We start from the raw sequence: 18,906 nt of genomic DNA, 5'->3' as shown, positions 1-18,906 counted from the left end.
CTTCAAGATGATGACTAACAGGTTCTGAGAAGAAGATCTGTGAGTCTGAAACCCCCATGCAGAATTAATTCTGTAGAGTCATTTTTCAAGGAAAGATTTTCTACACATAGTTGAATATAATAGGGAAAAAGCAGAGTCCATAAATGAATAGACAGCCATTAAATTGCAAGCAGTCACAGAACATTCAAAAGCACACGCTGAACTCTACAATCTGAATCTCTAGTCCAGAAATGAACAAATAGTGATGAGTCGGCATAATTTCATTCCTACTGAGATAATCCATTTATTTTTAAAAATTAGACAAGGAGACAACTGTTTGCTGTTGAACTTGCCAACTAGGCTAACAAGGACATAAAACATGCCAACCTGAGTTGACAAATACCATTAAACTATGATCATCAGAGAGGAGACAATAAAGAGAAATGTGTGCTTGGATATATAAATTAAAGTAGAAAAGAGCAGTTAGCTTGCAAAAATATTACTAAAACTCTTTTTCTGGAGAAAGGGCCTGGAGAATATGTTCAAGGCACTGGGCTTTGTTGTTCTAGAATCTTCCTGCATGCGTTTGACTTTAAAATTAGCTCTACTTTGGAGAAATGTCTGCACATTGCCTGGTCAAATGGTGTCAGGCACCAGGGTTCCCAGTAGGTCTAGCTTCAGAAGCCAGAGACTAGCACAATCCCTCTAGGAGCCCAAACTTGCTACTTAGTATTCTGGAATTAGCCTCTTAAAATACTCTCAATTTTATCTTTAAGTTTGTGTTCTGTAAGTGATGGGAGAAAGAGAAAATGGAACATGTCTTGATTGAAGCAAAAACTCACAGATGGCCACATATTAACAGTCTCTCTACTTTACTTGCATGGGTTTTTGGCTATACCGTCCCATCCTTGTAGATGGCAAGGTATTATCACTTTAGGGATCTTGGGCACAAACCCCAGAAGAACCAATGTGCCCCCCTCTCTCTTGTTCTCTTTCTCTCTCACACTTTCTCTCTCTCTCTCTTGCTCTCTTGCTCTTGCTCTTTTTCTCTCTCTATTACTTTTTCTCTCTCTCTAAACATTCAGTACACAATTACCAGTTGGCAGGCTATGGGGGGAGATGAACCTCTTGCCTATCCTTGATTCAGATGCTTCAGATGTCTCTGGACTGTTAGAATACTCTGGTTCGAGCATCTATAACATGGCTCTGGTAGGAAGCACATAGAAGCAGGTGACAATTTGAGTTCCCCCATGGTACCTGCACAGGGATTGATTAGGAGTAGAACTTTGCATCTTGGAAGGTGCACATGTGTAAGTCCCAGAATGAGTAGCTAGGGCAACAACTGGAATGAGAGGTTCCCCCTTCCCCCCGAGAATGCCTTTCTGTACAAGTGGACATGAAATTAAAAGACGGCTATAAAACTGAGAGAGAATTTGTAGATTAGAGATTTGGATTGCACTTTTAACACTTTTCCCAGTTTTTTTAACCAAGGATTTAATGTTTTAGTTGTGCACTGGACCTTGCAAGTGATGTAGGCAGTCCTGACTGTAAGGGATGGGTAGCATACAAACAAGATGGGGGACTGTCCTAGTAACTTAGAGATAGGGCGGTGTTTGCACAGGTGCATTGATTTGCATGCTGGGAGAGAGCATCTGCATTTCTATATACCCCAGGGGAGCTGTGATGGGAAACTCAATGATTCTGTAGCTGACTCTTTTTTGGCTTTTAGTGAACAGTTTGTGGTTGCTTTTGGGTTTCAGTTGATTGACAGCTTTATGTGGTAACTGTAAGAATTCCAAAGCCACACTAATTGACTGTTGATCGAAGCGGTTGAGAAGAGTTTAACCTTCCTCATGATCTTGAGGGTTTTGGTCTTTGCAGACTAGACCTGCCTGTGGGCTTTGAGTGAAAGGCATGTTTACTCAAAGATTGTTGCTCAAGGCTTAGAAACTCTGATGCCTAACTGGCCCTTTTACCAGCTACATAAATACCGAGAGAAGGAGCTTGGCTTTAGAGTATTTTTAGCAATTGTAAAACCACAAACAACTATAGATTCAGCAAGTCAGAGTAAAAGCTTGGAGGGAAAGGCAGCATATGGGGGCTTGTCAAATGTAAGTCCCAAATCTGTGCTGGAATCTTTGGCACAAATTATGGATTTAAAGAAATCCCAGAATGTTAGTTAGAAAGATCTTTTCAGTAATTTCTTCGGAGAGTGCAAGGGTTTCGCCTCCTCTGTACCCTTCCCTTTCTTCTGTTCTTTTTATATAAATTTCCTCCTTGCCATGGGCCAATGAATTGTCAAAACTTTCTCCACTTGATTCTATTATCCAAATGATAGTCCTTTGTATAGTAGCCTACATCTCTTTGAGTATACTTAGCTCCAAATGGTCTTGTTTCATTGTGTTACTTTATCCACATTGAACAGCCCCTCCATCAGTTTCTGATAGGATTTATGCTTTATGTGAACTTGAGAAGTGTCAGCAGTTCTTTTCACTTTGATAAGTGGACAAGGAACTCAGAGCACTTTGTGTCTTCAATTAAGCCATTGTCTCTTTAAGATTCACTTTTATTCATAAAACATTGGAGGTGTATGTGTTAAAGTGGCTCCAGAAAGCAAAGAGTGGCTTCAGCTTCAGCCGTTAGTGGGAAAGATGGAGAAAGTCACTAACAGGGGAGACAAGGGCTCAGTCTCACTGTGTATTTAGGTTCCCTTAATTCATAATGTTTCCAGATTCACCTGTACTTCCGTGATGCTAGACATCTTACTTATTCAAGAGTTTCGATGAGAATAGCAGTATCTCAACTAAATTGCATTTTAGACAACATCAATGACACTAAGAGGGTCTGCCAGGCTAGATGAGTGTAAATGATAGACCGAGTGTGGTGAGTTGCCTGTTTTTGAAGCTCCATGTCTGTGGTACAGTTGGAGGTTAATCTACTTTTAGTAGAAGTGGAATGTTCTAGACAATTCCAGATGGTCACTCTTAAGGATCTGTATGGCTCACCATGGGAAATAATGTGGCAACTGTCCAAACTAATCATGAAGAATGGCACCAACCACTCAAGACCATGTTAGCAGACCGTGGTCTACCTCTTTGGTTGTCGCAGCTATAGATAAGGAAGATCGTTTGTGTCTCTGATTGGTTTTCAGAAGCCAGATGCACTTTTCCTATTACCTAAATGTATTTTTTAGTTCTCAGTGTTAACTACTCAGAATAGAGAACGGAACTCTGCAGGCATGCATAGGCTGCCTGTGAATTTTAATTTCCCCCATTTTTCTTTGTAGCGTACACATTTAATGCAGTGTATTAGGTTTTTTAATAAACACAAATGCACCCTATTACAGTCATAAAATATTTCTTCATTTTCAAAAGCCTTAGTTTCTAAGGTTTGCAAGCTAATAAGAGACTATGGAAGACAATTTAATAAAGTTTTATTTATTTTCTACCACAGATTCATCACACATTAAAACCCACTTGCTCTGGAAAACACTATGGGTATGTTAAAGATTTCTATATAGTAGTCTATATACCAATCACATTTTAAAGAGAAAATCTCTTTCATCACTTGGAACATCTCAATCTGTTTATAATATTTGTATAACTGCATTAGCAAATAATGTGTATTTTATAGTATTAAATTTTGTGTGTATGACCTTATGCTACATCTTCATTCAACAATGACCCTTTTCATGGGGTATTACATGCACAGACAACTATTTTACTACTTGAACTAAGCTGAATATATTTTGTTCCACAAAATTATCCATTTTTCAATGAATATCTCTTTAGGGTGTTTGCCGTATTTGCTCTTTGGAGCAAACCCTCTTTAGTACATTTCCTTGCACATGAATGCTGTGCTTTTCACAGCAGATACCCAGAGGTTGGTCTGGTGGATTGTTTTCTATGGTACTGACACTCTCTGAGAAGTGTTTGAGAGGCTTATACTGCTTGGTGAGGTTCCATGTTGCTATTTCTAATTCTACTTACATTTTCAACATTTAAAAAATTACCTTTTATTATGAAAATTGTCTGATATAAACTGGAGTCTGCTTAACACAAACATAATACACCTTTAGCCAGGGTCGCCTACTGATTTTAACAGTCAAAGGACTGAATCAGTGCTTTACCTAAATGGCTATGTCACTTTAGGCATTTGGAACTGGTTTGTGGAAGAAATTTGTAAGAGATATGAGCTAGAGAAACCCAGAAAATTGTAAGCCAAGCTTTCTGGGTGGACTTGACAGGATTTCAAACTTGAGTGCAAGATGGACACAGAGGTAGGAAAGCCATCCTATACTAATGAGGTCTCAGATGGGAACAAGGACTCAATCTGGAGAACTGTACCAGAAACTAGTTATACTGCATTTTGTTGTAATTTGACCTATAATCTGACAATTCGAATGAAACTGAACCCTGAAGTGAAAGATCAACAAGTTTTGTGGAGGAAATTTCAAGACAACATTACTTGTAGGCTGTGGCCTGGTTATCACTGGCTGCTTTTAACAAGGTTTATAGTGGTAATTTAGAGCAAATTGAAGAGTAAAAAAAGTTATAAAAATTGACTGTTATCAAGAAAAGGAATTTGAAAGTTTCATTCAAGGAGAATGTACTCTTGAAGGTATTAGTGTCATTAAAGAGAATCTAGTGTCTCTGCACTAGACCTACAGAAAACATCACTGGGATGAGTTTCATGAGTTAGTGGGAACCTCCTTATCCAAGACTCCTACATGTAAAATTCCAAACTCATTTGGCTTTCCTTTGAAAGGAGAGTTTTGCTAGGTGCTCCATTCAAAATGGGTACCTAGAAGAAAAACTTCCTAGGTCCAACCACCCAGACACTAAGGAGAAACTAAAACTCCAGTCCAAGCTCAATTGCTGTTTAGCTGGCAACAAAACCAGCATAGCATGGAACTACTGGTTGCATAGGCATGCAGAATGTTAAGAGTTGCAAAGTTAGAGAGGAGTGTACCAAAGACCCCAGAAAACCCTGCAAGGAAAAGCAGCATCAACCAGGGCCAAATGCTCTCCAGGCTTCCTATAAAAAGGATCTGTATGAAGTTGTGAAGGTAAATCCTACGTTAAAGTTTAGGTAGACTTAAAATGTTGGACATAGCAGAAATGTGTGCTAAGAACAGCGAAGCCATGTGGAACATTAATGATACAGCACTCCAAAGAGAGAATGGGACATTAATGGAACATTAATGATACAGCTGTAAGGATGGGACTGTCCAAGCATGTTGACAAGTTATGACATGTTCTTCAAATGCTGGACGTAGAGGAATAGGGTTTAATGGCTTCCCTGCTGAGTTTAGTCATGTTCTGGTCTCATCCATCTGTGATTCATTTCTCCTTCTTGAATGGGAAAGTTTACCCTGTGCCACTGAATTTTGGAAGTAGGTAACTTCCTCGTTGATTTTCCCTGGAACTCACAGCTCAGAGATTGTTCTGAGTCTCAGTAGAAATTCTCAACTTAGATTTCTGAACAATGTTAAGAGTTTGGGGACTGTTAGAGATTGAAAATCAAACATGCAAAGATAACTGCAAAGAGACCTAGTATTTGGGTCAGAATTCTGAAAATTTTGCCTACAGCCATAATATGACTATTATACTTTTGTTTCCACTAAGGTTTGTTTCATGCTATTGTTTATCCTTAAACAAAGGGTTGCTAATCAGAAAATTAAGTTTTGTATCATCACCCCTCAAATCTGCAGAACTATTATGCAAGTATCATACTCTTAAGAGCATAGTCACCATAGCCCCTGCTCGCCCCAAAACCATAGTTGCATCACAGCTTTTTCAATATGCTAATATTGAAAAGGATTAAAGTGAGAGATTTTTAGGCAGTATTAAAAAAAAACTTCAGATTTTAGCTAAAATATAATACCTTGGAGAAAACCAACTCTTATGCTGAAAACGAGTAGAAAAAAAAACAAATAAAATGTTTTCAAAAACTACTTGCAGACATTGGAACGGTACCATGACAACCAGAATCCAAGGGATCAATAAGTCAGAGGAAGAGAATTTCAGTGGGAAAGCAGATAATCTTCAAGCTATTTTTCCCTCAGGGCATTTCATGATTCTTGCTATAGAACAGCAAATAGAGAATTCAAGTAGAAGAACAAAAAATATGGGTTTGGTGGGGGAGGTCAAGAAGCCTTTTAATCAGGATGTAGACATATACATTTGAATTTGTTTCCCAAAGAAGTCAGTACTTGAGGATTCAGGATAGTAGAAGGAGTGCAGAAAAGAAAGGTGGGGTTGAACAAGTTTTATGAAATTATGGTATACATTTAATTCACTTCAGTCTACTACCAGATGATACACAAAGGAAAAATATGAGGCCCTAAGGGGTTGGGGATTTAGCTCAGTGGTAGAGCGCTTGCCTAGCAAGCACAAGGCCCTGGGTTCGGTCCCCAGCTCCGAAAAAAAGAAAAAAAAATATGAGGCCCTAAGTGAGGGCAGGTCATCCATGACTTATGATGGGTTTATACTCTTTTGGCTTAATGAGAGTGTGGACATGGTATACACGCAGTAGAGACTTTATTTTAAAATTTGAGTCAGTATTAGCTGTGCTGAATGAGGCTAGTGCCCAGGAAATTATCTACTCATGAAGATATATACAAAGTCCTCGTTTAGAAAGAGGGCCCTCAGTAAAAACTACCCTGCAGCACCCTCATTTCAAATGTGAAGTCTTCAGAACCATGAGTAATCAATGTGGCTCATAGTAGAAACTGGATAAAGACACATTCCTTAAACTATACATAGAAATTAGTCGAGATATATTATAGCATTAAATGTAGGAATCAAATTCACAAAGCTCATAAAGAAAACAGACAATGCCCTGAAGACCTGGTGACTGGCAAATATATTTTATAGTGGACATAAAAATAATTAAGCATAAAAAGTGGTCATTCTAGCTTCATCAAAATTATTAACTCTCACTCATCAAAAAATATGAACCAATAAAATAAAACATCAAGTCAAACGTACAAGAAAATGTGTAATATATATCATCACTGGTTTGTTTTAGGATCTGGATTTTTCAATTTTTTATTAATTTATTTGTGACCTTTGAAGTAAAATGCTAACACATATATTAACATGCACAGATTTTAATGATGATTGATATGTTTTACATGAATATATGACATACCAACATATTCAACATAAAAACTAATTATAGAAATGATGATTTGGAGGCTGAAGAGATAGTTTAAGAGAAACTACAAAGATCTCCACACATGTTCTATAGACACACACACACACACACACACACGCACGCACAAAAGAAAAAGATTGTATTATGCTTTTTGTCAAACATAATTGCAGAACTGAAACTCGATGAGTATTAAAAGTAAGAATTCTAGTTCAAAATGACTGCACAGACAATGTAGATATACTTAAACTATTTTAAAAAGAGAAGACGTTTCTCCTTTTAAGTGTGTGAGCAACATTTTTAAAAGCTCTTCTCACTGTTGAGCTGTGAGCAGTGAGAGTAAGTATTCAAGAACACTTGTATGGATGTCATGAAAAGAAGTGAAGATACAGTTTTAAACTATGCTGATTCCTCAGATTCTTCTTGAGGGAGGAGGGAATATTTTTGCAGTAACACGTGAACTGTTTGAATTTCTGGACTGCGTAGGCTGAGAGGATAAACAGCCAAACAGTGTATGAAACCGTAATTTCTAGTAGACGCTTAAACGATTTTTTATCTTTCAGCAATATGATTTCATAAAACTAATGCATGTTCTTAATCAATAGAGTGTAGTAGGCCAGAATAGGGGTATTACTGTCTCTACTTTAGAGATAAGACAACACCCATCCTGAGCTCTATAACAAGTAAATGTGAAAGTATGGCATGCTGCTGTGACCACGTGAGTACCATTCCTGAAGCACTCTGGAGTCATCCTATTGCCTTCATGCATCCATATTTTATTCACTTCTGTGCCTCTATGTTCCTGTGTCTTAACTAGCATCCTTCTTTTCCTGCCTGGAAATGCTCTGTCTGTTGGCTAGCTTTCATAATTCCAGAGGTTTCCATTTAGGTTTGTAGGAGAGATAAGTCAGCTGCGGTTATAACCAGCTTTTGACCTTACATGCTACAATACCAACTTGTCAATCAAGAGGAGCATATTTGTGCAATAGTGGCCCCACTGTTGTGGCAGTCATGAACAGATTTAGGACTGGATCTGGTGCCCACTCTACATGCAGGAGTTCATATCTTACACTATGGATCTGGTCAAAGGCGTATGACTTTGAAAGCTATTGGCTCTTCTTTCATTCTGCTAATTGCTCATGTTGATCTGCCTCTTACAATTTTTATAGCCATAGATCACTGCTGTCTTCACCCTTGATCAAAGAAACTTACCTTTCAGCAAATAGCAGTTAACACCATGATTCATGGCTGGCCAAAGTGCTAACAACAAATGATTATTGACAGCTCATCTCTAAATGGGACACCCCTATCACTCTCCTAGGCTCCAGGAACATTATGGAAGAGTTAGGATAGAAAGAACATAAGATCCAGGCGACAAGAGGACAATAACCACTGTCTTATGGGTATGACCATGGTACTCATGAACTCACAACAGCTGATGTTATCTGCATAAGACCTGTACAAGATTGATTCTTAGATGAGAAAGAAGGCCATGGCTCCCTACTGGTACCTGAAGCGACCTGCTAGAGAAAGTCATTATCTTTACTGATGTGACCCCTGAGTTAGTAGATAACTTCAGACCCATGCCCTATGAATGGTGCTGGTTAAGCCCAGTGAGTCACAGAGCAAAACAAAGAGACATGAAAAGTCTTATGGCAACTTGGTGGCAGAAGGGGGAGGCACTGATAGGGATGGAGGATGGATAAGAGAAGGCGGACGGATGAGGGTGAATAGGATGAATTACATACATGTAAGGACTTGTTAAAGAACAAATTAAAACAGCTTAATACTTCCTGTTAACATTTCCACATCTTTAGATTACTAAAAAGTCTCATGGTGTTCTGTAACACTTGCACTTCTTGTTATTAACCCTTCAATGTGTGGTCTTTGGTTAGATATTAGATCACACAAGGTGCTTTTGCCACCACTGTATTTGTCCTAGTGCCCAGCACGTAGCTGGTGCCTGAGAGTCATGATTAAGTAAGATGCTACTGTTTCTCTTGCAGACTTGAAGGGTGTATATCCCCAGCCTCAGAACCATTCTAACAACCTGAGAAAAACTGCATCCTGGAACTTTTCCTAGAAGAACTCTGATCCTTGTAGGAAATTGTCCCTAGCCCTGTTGCATTGGTTCAGATATGCTTGAACCCCTCAGAGTTTGTGCGGGTGGAGACTTTATCATGCATGATATTGTTAAGAGGATATGGAAACTTTAAGAAGTGGGGACTCGTGCGGAATGATTGGGGTATAGTAGATGCTGTTAGAGAATGATGCTGGTCTTTGGAATGAGTTGGCTCTTGAGAGTGAATTGATATAAAGTAACCTACTTTATGCATTGTGCCATTCTGTGCCCACCATGATCACTTCCCTTTCTTCTGTTACATTGTGTTGGTGTCCACAGATGGAGCCTCTCAATCTTGAAATGTGGGCTTTCGAAACCATGAGCTAAGTAAATGTCCTAAATTATAAGTAACCAGCTTCAAGTATTTTGCTATAGTGATGGAAAACAAATTAGTGTAAGTATTGACAACCCCCCCCCTCTTTTATAACTTCCCTTCTGTGATGACACATGTATGTGTGTGTACACACAACTCTGTAGACAGCTGCACATGCAAGTGTAAGGGCAGAGGTTAAGTTTCTGTATTTCCTCATAAAGAATCTATCCTTTTGTGAAACAGGGTTACAAAGTGGCCTGGAACTTACCATGTAAAATAGACTGGCTGGCCAGCAAACTCTTTCTCTTAAAGTTGCTCCTGCTAACAGAAAATAACTTAAGCAGAGCATACATCTTTAAGACTGAAAACTGGGGAAAAGGCATTTCCCATTGACTTCTTATAAATGGTCAGTTCTCATCATCTTCAGCTGCACCATTCTCAAGACTTGATCTAGTTTGTCTGGCGGCTGACTCTTCATGTATCTCAAAGAAAATCTGCATACAACTGCCATTCAGTAACGTTTAGTCATTGCAAGGTTTCTTTGAGCCTTCGAAATAAAGCAAACTTACAAATTGAATTTTGGCGAACCTGAGTAAGTACTGTCTACATATTTTATTTGAGTTCTTGTATTTATTTTTGAGATATGGTCTTACATAGCCCAGGCTGATCTTGAGGTTTGCTACATAGTGGAGAATGACTTTGAACTCCTGAGTCTTCTGCTTCTCCCTCCCAGGTGCTGGGATTATATAGATGCACCACAGCCCATCGTTTATACAGTGTTGGAGATAAAACCCAGGACTTTGTGCATGGTGGCCAGACAGACACTTCTTTACCAGCTTAGCTCTATTCACAACCACTTCCTTTTCTATTTCATTATTTTATGCTAACAATAACATTTTTATTTTTGGTCTGCATCTCAGGTGCATTTTATTTCAATAGACAGTGTTTTGGTGGTCTAAAGCAAAACTAAACGAAATCAGAAACCAAAAACAAACAAACAAAAAACCCACAAGTCTTTCTTTCCTTCTTCCACTTCAGTCTGATGCAAATGGAAGGCATTTTATGGCCTTAAACCCACAAAATAAAATTACCTAAGACCTGGTTTTACCTGTACTTCACTATGCTTTCCACACCTCTCAAACACGTGCCCTACTCCTGCTGCAACCTGTCCCTTCCTTTGCATTGCTACTGTTTTTAACATGTTACACAGACTATGTAAGCAGTGGAATGAGTCTCTCTGGGTAGCTGGACATGTAACAACATGCAGACTCAGGAGTCTTAGGATGGTTGCTCATAGACTGACCATGAGCACAGAAGAAACAGAGAATGGATCCACAGAAGATATAGGAGATGTACAGAGAAGGAGAGAAAAAGATAAACCTCCAACGTCTCTACACAGGATCTCAGTACTCCATGTGGCCCAAAAGTATTCTGAATCTCACAGCCTGAGATACTCAGCATGACTTTCTTATATTCTATATGATAAATACCTCACTTTCCTTTGCTTAATTTGGCTCAATTAGCTGCCTATAACTCAGATCCACAGAGTTCTAATTTATGAGTCCACAGGTTCTGTCTAAATGAGCCAAAGCTTCTAATTCCGTTGGAACTGTTCTCTTGAATGCTCCTCTGTGATCTGCCAATATTTATGCCCAGAGACTACCTTTACAAACACACTTCCATGGCTTACTTTGCTTGTGAGTGAGCAGGTAGCACTTCATACTGGATGCTAAAGGGAACAGATGGAATGTGAATGACCTCATCCTTCTTTAGCTGGGGCCAAGCACAGACAAGATGCCAAACGGTGCCAAACAGGTCATCCTTCCCCACACCCACCTCGTAGTGAGTAGCATGCTCATGTTTTCATAAGACCTGCAGCTTTGCCATTCCACATAGTGTGCATAGAGAAATCTCATGGTGAAAATGCATGTTCACTGTTTCCAGAACATTCTTTCCTTGAAGGTATAAGGAGTTCTATGTGGGGATATGGGCTTCTGTACATCTATCCATATTTTTATAATATTAATGTTACTAGATAACAATGATTAACAGGGACTCTGCTAGACACCCCAGTAGAACTTTTATAGAAATAAATAGAAATATGCAGTTCTAATAATTCTATAAGTACAGTTATGGGTCTTTTTCATAATAAATATGTAGATGTTAAGTAATCCCCTTAACTAGTAGCTTAAAAATAACAAGACTGCTCAAACTTTTGCTACAGAAAGTTTCTGTCCTCCCAATATATGAATGAGAAGTTATACTTTAATGTGATGTCAATAGGTAGCTAGATCATTAGACCATGAGGGTGAAGCCTCATAAATGGGATGAGTGCCTTTATTAAAATACAGAAGAGAGCTTGCTTACTTTCTCTCTGCCCTCTGTCCTGTGGGACTATGAGGAAGCCTCATCGGAACTCAATAATGCTGGCATTTCTTACCATCCAGAAATAAGTGAACTGACTTCCTACTGGTTAAGCCACTTGTCTATGATTCTTCTTCTAGGGAAAGCCCCAACTACAGAACAGCTAACTCTGTAGCTACCCTCCATATAAAACACTACATTATACCATGTGTTATTTAATGTGTCCTCTTCCATTGTAATTGCATTAGCTCAATAAAGCATAGATTCCTGTAGGGCATGCTCCATGGTTTATTCATTTTAATAAATTCCCAAACAATTAAATACATTATTAAAGTAGCAGACACAGAAGTCTGTGAGTGAAGAAAATAAATGACTGTTTCTTTGTTTGCAAAGTGATGTTACAAACAGGCCTATCTTGGACCATTCTGAATGATCTCATGAGAATATTTCTAAATTCATTTTAGACCATAACGATTGTTCACAAATGAGCCCCAAAACTTGGGGAAGTTGACTACCTCTAAATCACATAACTCGATAGTAAAAGGTGACCCTTGATTCAAGCAGGATTATCCTCTGCTTCAAAGTCATGGTGTAATCTGATCATTGTCTCAGTTTACAACTCAAAATAAGAAATGTAAATGTTAAAAGTAGCTATTTCTGTGCTATTTGTGTACTTAGTATGTCCTTGATATGTCCTCGGCATGTCCTTGAGCTATTTGTCTTCTTGGTATGTCCTTTGCTAGGCAAAGAAAAGGCAGAGGCTCATGGTGACCCCAGTTTGCTTCCCTTGGTGGGAAGCAGACTGTATTTATCCTTGTCTTCCTGGGGTATCCCACACTCCTCGCTCTTGAGCCAGGGGCCCCTCTGGGTGACCTCCCATTCTAGCATTCTCCTCCACATGGAGGGCACTTTGAGAAAATATTCCTGAACATTATCTCTTCTTCTTTTTTTTTACTCTTTTCCCATGTCTGAACTTTCTCTGTGGGATGTGTCCTGTATGTTTGAAATGTTTTGACAACTGTGCTTCAAGTCCCCAGCTCTTGCCAAGATCTTCGTTTTGATGACCAAACTTAGATTTCTAAGTAGCGTATGGGCACCTCCACGTGGGTGCTCTTACAGCATCGTCAGCCAGTGGCTCTGAAGGGCATCTCCTCCCCTCCCCCAGTCCCACCGCAGTCTTTATTTTCATTTCCTCAGAATGCAGGTTTTATCTTCCAGGATAAAATTTTGACAACCACAGCATTCTACTTTTATTTCTTGAGCTCAGCTCCCTTAACTGCTCTTCTGGTTCAAGTGAATCAAACTCAGAAGGAAAAGAAGAGCAGTATTTTAAATTCGAGTTTCACCCCGGTTTTTACTTTTAAAACTTAAAAACTTGAAATTGAACCTCTGATACCTGATCTTTCGGTACTTAACCTTGTCCCATAAAGCTCGTAAGTGACTCTGACTCCCCACAGAAATCTTCACTGTACTTTCTGGTTAATAGAGAAAGTATCTAACATGGCACCAAAAACTAGATAACAGCTACGGTTTCTCTTCTTCCTGTATCTCTGGGTTTATCCGCTGGTTCCATCCTCACACCAGTCCATGTGCTTCCTTTGTATCAGAGCACATGCTATGGCCCAGAAGCAAATGAACATGGTGTGATGTTCACTTCCATATTTTCTACACGTGAAACAAGCCCATCGTAGAGTGATTTATACCACTAAAGAAATTCACTCACCTGAAGTCCAAGGTACAGTACTATTAAAAACAGTCTCCAAACCTTCCCTAATTACTACAGGATAGGAAAATAGTCTTTTATGCCTGGACATTAAAATGCCATGCAGGTCCTTTATGATTCCTCCTATGGGCTTACATTGGTCTCCTTTACTGGATTGCAAGATCGCAACTGTCAGTGCCTTGTTCTTATATGTTGACTCCCAAATTTTGTGTAGCGTTATATCAAATATTAAAATGTTTCTAGGTTTACAGTTAAAACAATAATTGATTAGACAAATGACAGAATCGATTGCACAAACCGCTCAGTAAATATTATTATCAAATAGTAAAATTGGATAACAAATGCTTCAATAAAACTGCCCTTTTTTCTGGGAAATGAATAAAGAATTACACTAATGTTAAAGAGTGAGAGGTCCTTGTTCACAGAAAACTGGAGAAGTTATATATGCAGGCTTGCCACGTCAATGGAAGGAGACATTTACCTATCTTTCTCCTGGCATGCTGGAGAAGTATATAGTTTACAACCTGGTGCTCTTTTGCTATTTCTAGGGACAGGCCTCACCTGTATCCCTCAGAATATTGTGTTTGCTTGTCTCAGATTTTCCCCACTAAATCTTCAGCATTACTTCTTCGCCATAAAACCTGTTCTTCTGAGAGATGCCATTTCCCAGACCAATCCTGACTCCCACAAACATTATGTTTATCTCAGTCATTCTCCCTAAACCCTAAATCTTGAACACTATTTCCAAGCCAATAGTACTCATTTTTATGAAAGAAGCCAGAGTACTTTGTAAAGAATTTCAATGTAAACATGTTTTAAACTTTGTTGTACTCACAGGACTGAATTAATAGTCATCAGCAAACTCTTATTCCCCCAAAATTGTGCTGTACTTTAGTATGGCTAAAATAAATGACTTGGGATCAGACTTCAGAAGTTTGGCCCAGTAACTGCTTGCTAAGTCGGGCCAAGTTGAGTTTCTTTCTTAACTCACCTGAATCATTTCCCTGCCAGCTTGATGGCTTGCAGAAAGCCCCACAAACATAAACTCAGACTGGTAAGACTTTTCATCTTGAGCCACAATAGGGTGTGTGTTCTTACCAGAGCAGAGAGGTGTTGACTGGGCAGTGATTCACTCTCATACCTATTGGCTCACAGTCAGGTTTCTCTTCTTAATCAAAGTAGGACAGAGAAACCCAAAGTTGACTGGGGGAGATAATGACTATTACTAAAGACAAATATGATTCTAGTAGGGAGCTATTTGATTTTTTTTTTTACTTCTGTCACTGTGATAAAACACCCCAACAAAAAGAACTCAAAGAAGAAAAAGTTGATTTCAGCTCTCAGATCTGAGTTACAGTTCACCATAGCAGGGAGGTCACCTCAGCAGGAGCCTGAGAGAGCTGGTCACATCATACTCCTAACAAGGAACAGAGATAATAAATGCAAGCAGGCTCCTACTGCATGCAATGCCTGGCTCATGAAACAGTGCTGTCCACACTTGGAGTGGGTTATCCAGTTCAATTAATTCAATTAAGAAAATCTTTCCTAGCCTAACCCATCCAGACAATCTCAGTGAGATTCTCTTCCCTGGCAATTTTATGTTGTGTCAAGCTGTCGATCAATACTGACCATTACCCGTGTGAGTCGAAGGTTATTCTCTTGGTACCAGTGTATTCTTGAATTCAGAGAAACAAAAACAAGGCAAGATGAAAACAACAATAAAACAACCCCATTCAAATGCTTAGGGAACATTGCAGCGCTCTAATAGCTCCCATATGAACATGTGCATTAATGTTACTCTCATATCAACGTCATATTTTCATTGTCATCACAATTCACTTTTATGCACAATTATCAACATAGAAGCTCAAAGGCCTGTATTGCAACTTTTCATCTCCATGAGCTATCAAACTGGCCCTCAGTTTACCTTAAATGAATGTATCAAGTAACTGACTAGTTTATGTCAACTTGACACAACGTCTAGTCATTAGAGGAGGGAGCCTCCATTGAGAAAATGCCTCTTAAAAAAGCAGGCTGTACACAAGCCTGTGAAACATCTTAATTGGTGATTGATGAGGGGAGGGAACAGTTCAGACTGGGCTGGTGGTCCTGAGTTCTCCGAGAAAGCAAGCTGATGGGCTGAGCATGAAAGGGAGAGCAAGCCAGTAAGCATTGTTCTTCCATGGCTACCAGATCCCTGCCCTGCTTGAATGCCTTACCTGATCTACTCAAATGATGAACAGCGGAGGGTAAGCCAAATAAATACTTTTCTTTCCAAATCGCTTTGGTCACTATTACATCACAGGAGGAACCTTAACGAGGACAGTTAGTTAACTTCAGTTTATTTAGAAGGTGTCTTGCAATGCTCGTTGAGGAATGCTACTAGTAAGCATGTTCTTTCTTATGTCAAATCATTGTGGCCTTAATGGGAGGCCATACCTAACTCATGCTTCAGTTATCACTTCTTTATGAAGTACCCTGTCAAAACGGATGAAGATTTTGATGCCTGTGTATTGGCTCGGGGCCAAATATCTTCTGATTTAAATGACTGTGCAGGACACGCTAAAGAAAGTACAGTCATGAAAAGCCAATATGCTCCAGTTCAAATCTTCAGTTCCACCAGAGTCTTACTATGACAAAATTCAAAGTATTTAAATAAATTTGGCACTACGAGCCACGTGCCACGAACTCTCCCGTGCACTGGGGAAACGGGCTGCTAAGAGAATGTCTCTGGACCTGGGACCCCCAGAACAACTATAGACCATGTGGAAGACATCCATTATGGTGTCTGAACAGATTGCTGAATACCCTCAGTGCACCATAAATGGTGGAACTACACATTCTGAAGGCAATAAGCCCATTGGGTAACATGTTGGCTAGAGTTTCAAACCCTTGTTTTTGTTGTAAAATCTGCCCTCTTTTTCCTGCTGCAGAATATATTAGATTGTTTCTGTTTTTGTACCTTTGGAGACAAACCAAAGAAAAAGATGGCAATAAAAAAAAGGCAAAAACATAGGCACTGAGGTTATTGTTATATTTCAGAATTACAGTCTTGTGGAGAGTTATAACAGAAGCAAGAGGAGAATAAATAAGAAAACTGAATAATCAAATTATCGCTTTTTTCAGAGAAATTTAGCCCCAGATACCCACTGTGGGTCAACTCATTTGCCTGGAACATATTGAAAGAGCTACAAGTTATGAGTTACCATTATTAATTGGAGCTAAATTTATCACCATAGCACCCTGGTAAGGCTTATTAAATTGTAGCTAACAGTTAGTTTACTGATGAAAGCAAGTATTACATGACAAACAAATCAATAAGCTCAGATTACATTGAACTTTCCTTTGAATGACAAATCCCAAATGAAATTAATTTGTAAAGTCATAATTGGAAAGGGAGTCTTCTCAAATTATGAGGAAAGCAGTTTGGGTGTGGGAGGCTGGTCCAAATGTACAGGATTCTGGCTGCTTAAGAAGTGCCAGGCATCACTCACATAATGTCAAAGAATTCTCTTGCATCCCAGTAGCAAGCCTAAGGCTCTTTACTCACAGTTCTCTCGATCAGTATTCCTATCCATCCACAGAAAACCATATTCCTGGACACCAGCCTGGGACATCTCAATCCCACAGACTCTTAGAATAACTTTGAGAAATGATGCATGATCAAAACTTAGTGCTTGTGAATATTCCAGTTTAGAGTGCCTTTGCCCCAGAGTGTGTGTGTGTGTGTGTGTGTGTGTGTGTGTGTGTGTGTGTGTGTAAGTTTGAATGATTTGTGATTTGTGTGTGAGTGTATTTGTCAGGTACACATGTACATATAAGGGGATATTCACTCCTGTGAGAGCATGTAGGGACTATAGGAATACAGGAGGATGTCTGGTGTCCTGCTTTGATAGTTTAAAATTTATACTCTTGTTTGGGGTCTCCCATAGAAGCTGGGGCTAGGCTGGTGGCCAGAAAGCCTTAGCAACTATCTGCTACTTAATAGTGCTGGGGTTACAGGTGCATACCATTCCTGATTTTTTAGGGGTTAGTTTTTTTTTAAAGATTTATTTATTATGCATAAGTACTCTGTAGCTGTCATCAGACACACCAGAAGAGGGCACTGGGTCTCGTTTACAGATGGTTGAGCCACCACGTGGTTGCCGGGATTTGAACTCAGGACCTCTAGAAAAGCAGTCAGTGCTCTTAACCACTGAGCCATCTCTCCAGCCCGGAGTGATATTTTGTTAATTCTGGCCCTCACGTTTGTATAACAAGTGCTCTTATTCACTAAGCCACCCACCTAGCTGCAAGGATATCTTCTTCCCTGCTATATTGCTTCTCTCTCCCTTGACCACTCTTAGTGAAATAAGGTGGTATTTCACAGCTGTCTGCTGTGGCTGATAGTTTGTTTGTTTATTTATTTACTTATTTATTTACTGCTCATGTCATGGACCTGGAGGTTTGCTGTTGGGCTAAGAACTCTCTGAAAGTCATTTTTGATGGGACAGTGGCTAAAAGAAAATTCCTGACAAGGAGAAAAACATTACTAGGGGTAGTTTATGACCAGTCACTTGTAAAGGAATTAATATGAGAAATAAACATGAATTTTCGGCTTTACTCTAATGCTGCTAAGTGTTAGGGATATTTTTACCTGAATTAATGACTATGGATTTCAAAGATGTTTTTGCTCCCTAAAGAGTTCTGTATCACAGCCACAAATTACATGATTTCTGTAAGATGTCTGTGTGTGGCTTAAAAAATATAGATCTTACTGCACATAGATTCTTAGATGTATGCTAAGATAAGAAATTTTATACCAGTTTAAGACTTAGACAAAGACAAGGTGAGGGAAATTGCCCTGAAAGTTACATGCATTTGTACAAGCCCCATTTCTTTAGCCACACAGAGGAAAGTGACATTCATCTCTCTCACTAGCTGACTTACAGGGATGTAACAGTTACAAAATGTCATTTCTGATGTAACTGTTGCTATGGACATTCATTTAAAAAAAACCCATCTCAAAGAGCAAATATAATCCCACTAATGGTGAAATTGCTGAATTATTAGAAAGTTCTATTTTCTTTGGAATTCCAAGTATTCACGTCATTTTTTAAAATTATAAATATTTCACAAAAATGTGTTTTCATGAGCCTCATCAAGATAGTATGTACAAAACTAATAGAATCATGGAATACATACGAAAGTAATTATCATGGGAAGTTTATTACCCAGAATACCAGAATGTTAATCATTTGGATTTTT

At 39.0% G+C, this 18,906-nt stretch overlaps 1 protein-coding gene across 2 annotated transcripts in view; it reads right to left on the bottom strand.

Moving 5' to 3' along the window:
* Grm1 (glutamate metabotropic receptor 1) overlaps positions 1 to 18,906 on the bottom strand; it is a 369,265-nt gene that overhangs the window by 12,883 nt on the left and 337,476 nt on the right. The gene's annotated exons all lie outside the window — the stretch shown is intronic.

The sequence above is a fragment of the Rattus rattus genome, chromosome 2, assembly GCF_011064425.1.
Source record: "Rattus rattus isolate New Zealand chromosome 2, Rrattus_CSIRO_v1, whole genome shotgun sequence".
Classification (NCBI taxonomy): Eukaryota; Metazoa; Chordata; class Mammalia; order Rodentia; family Muridae; genus Rattus; species Rattus rattus.
This window is presented reverse-complemented; position numbering and strand designations above follow the sequence as displayed.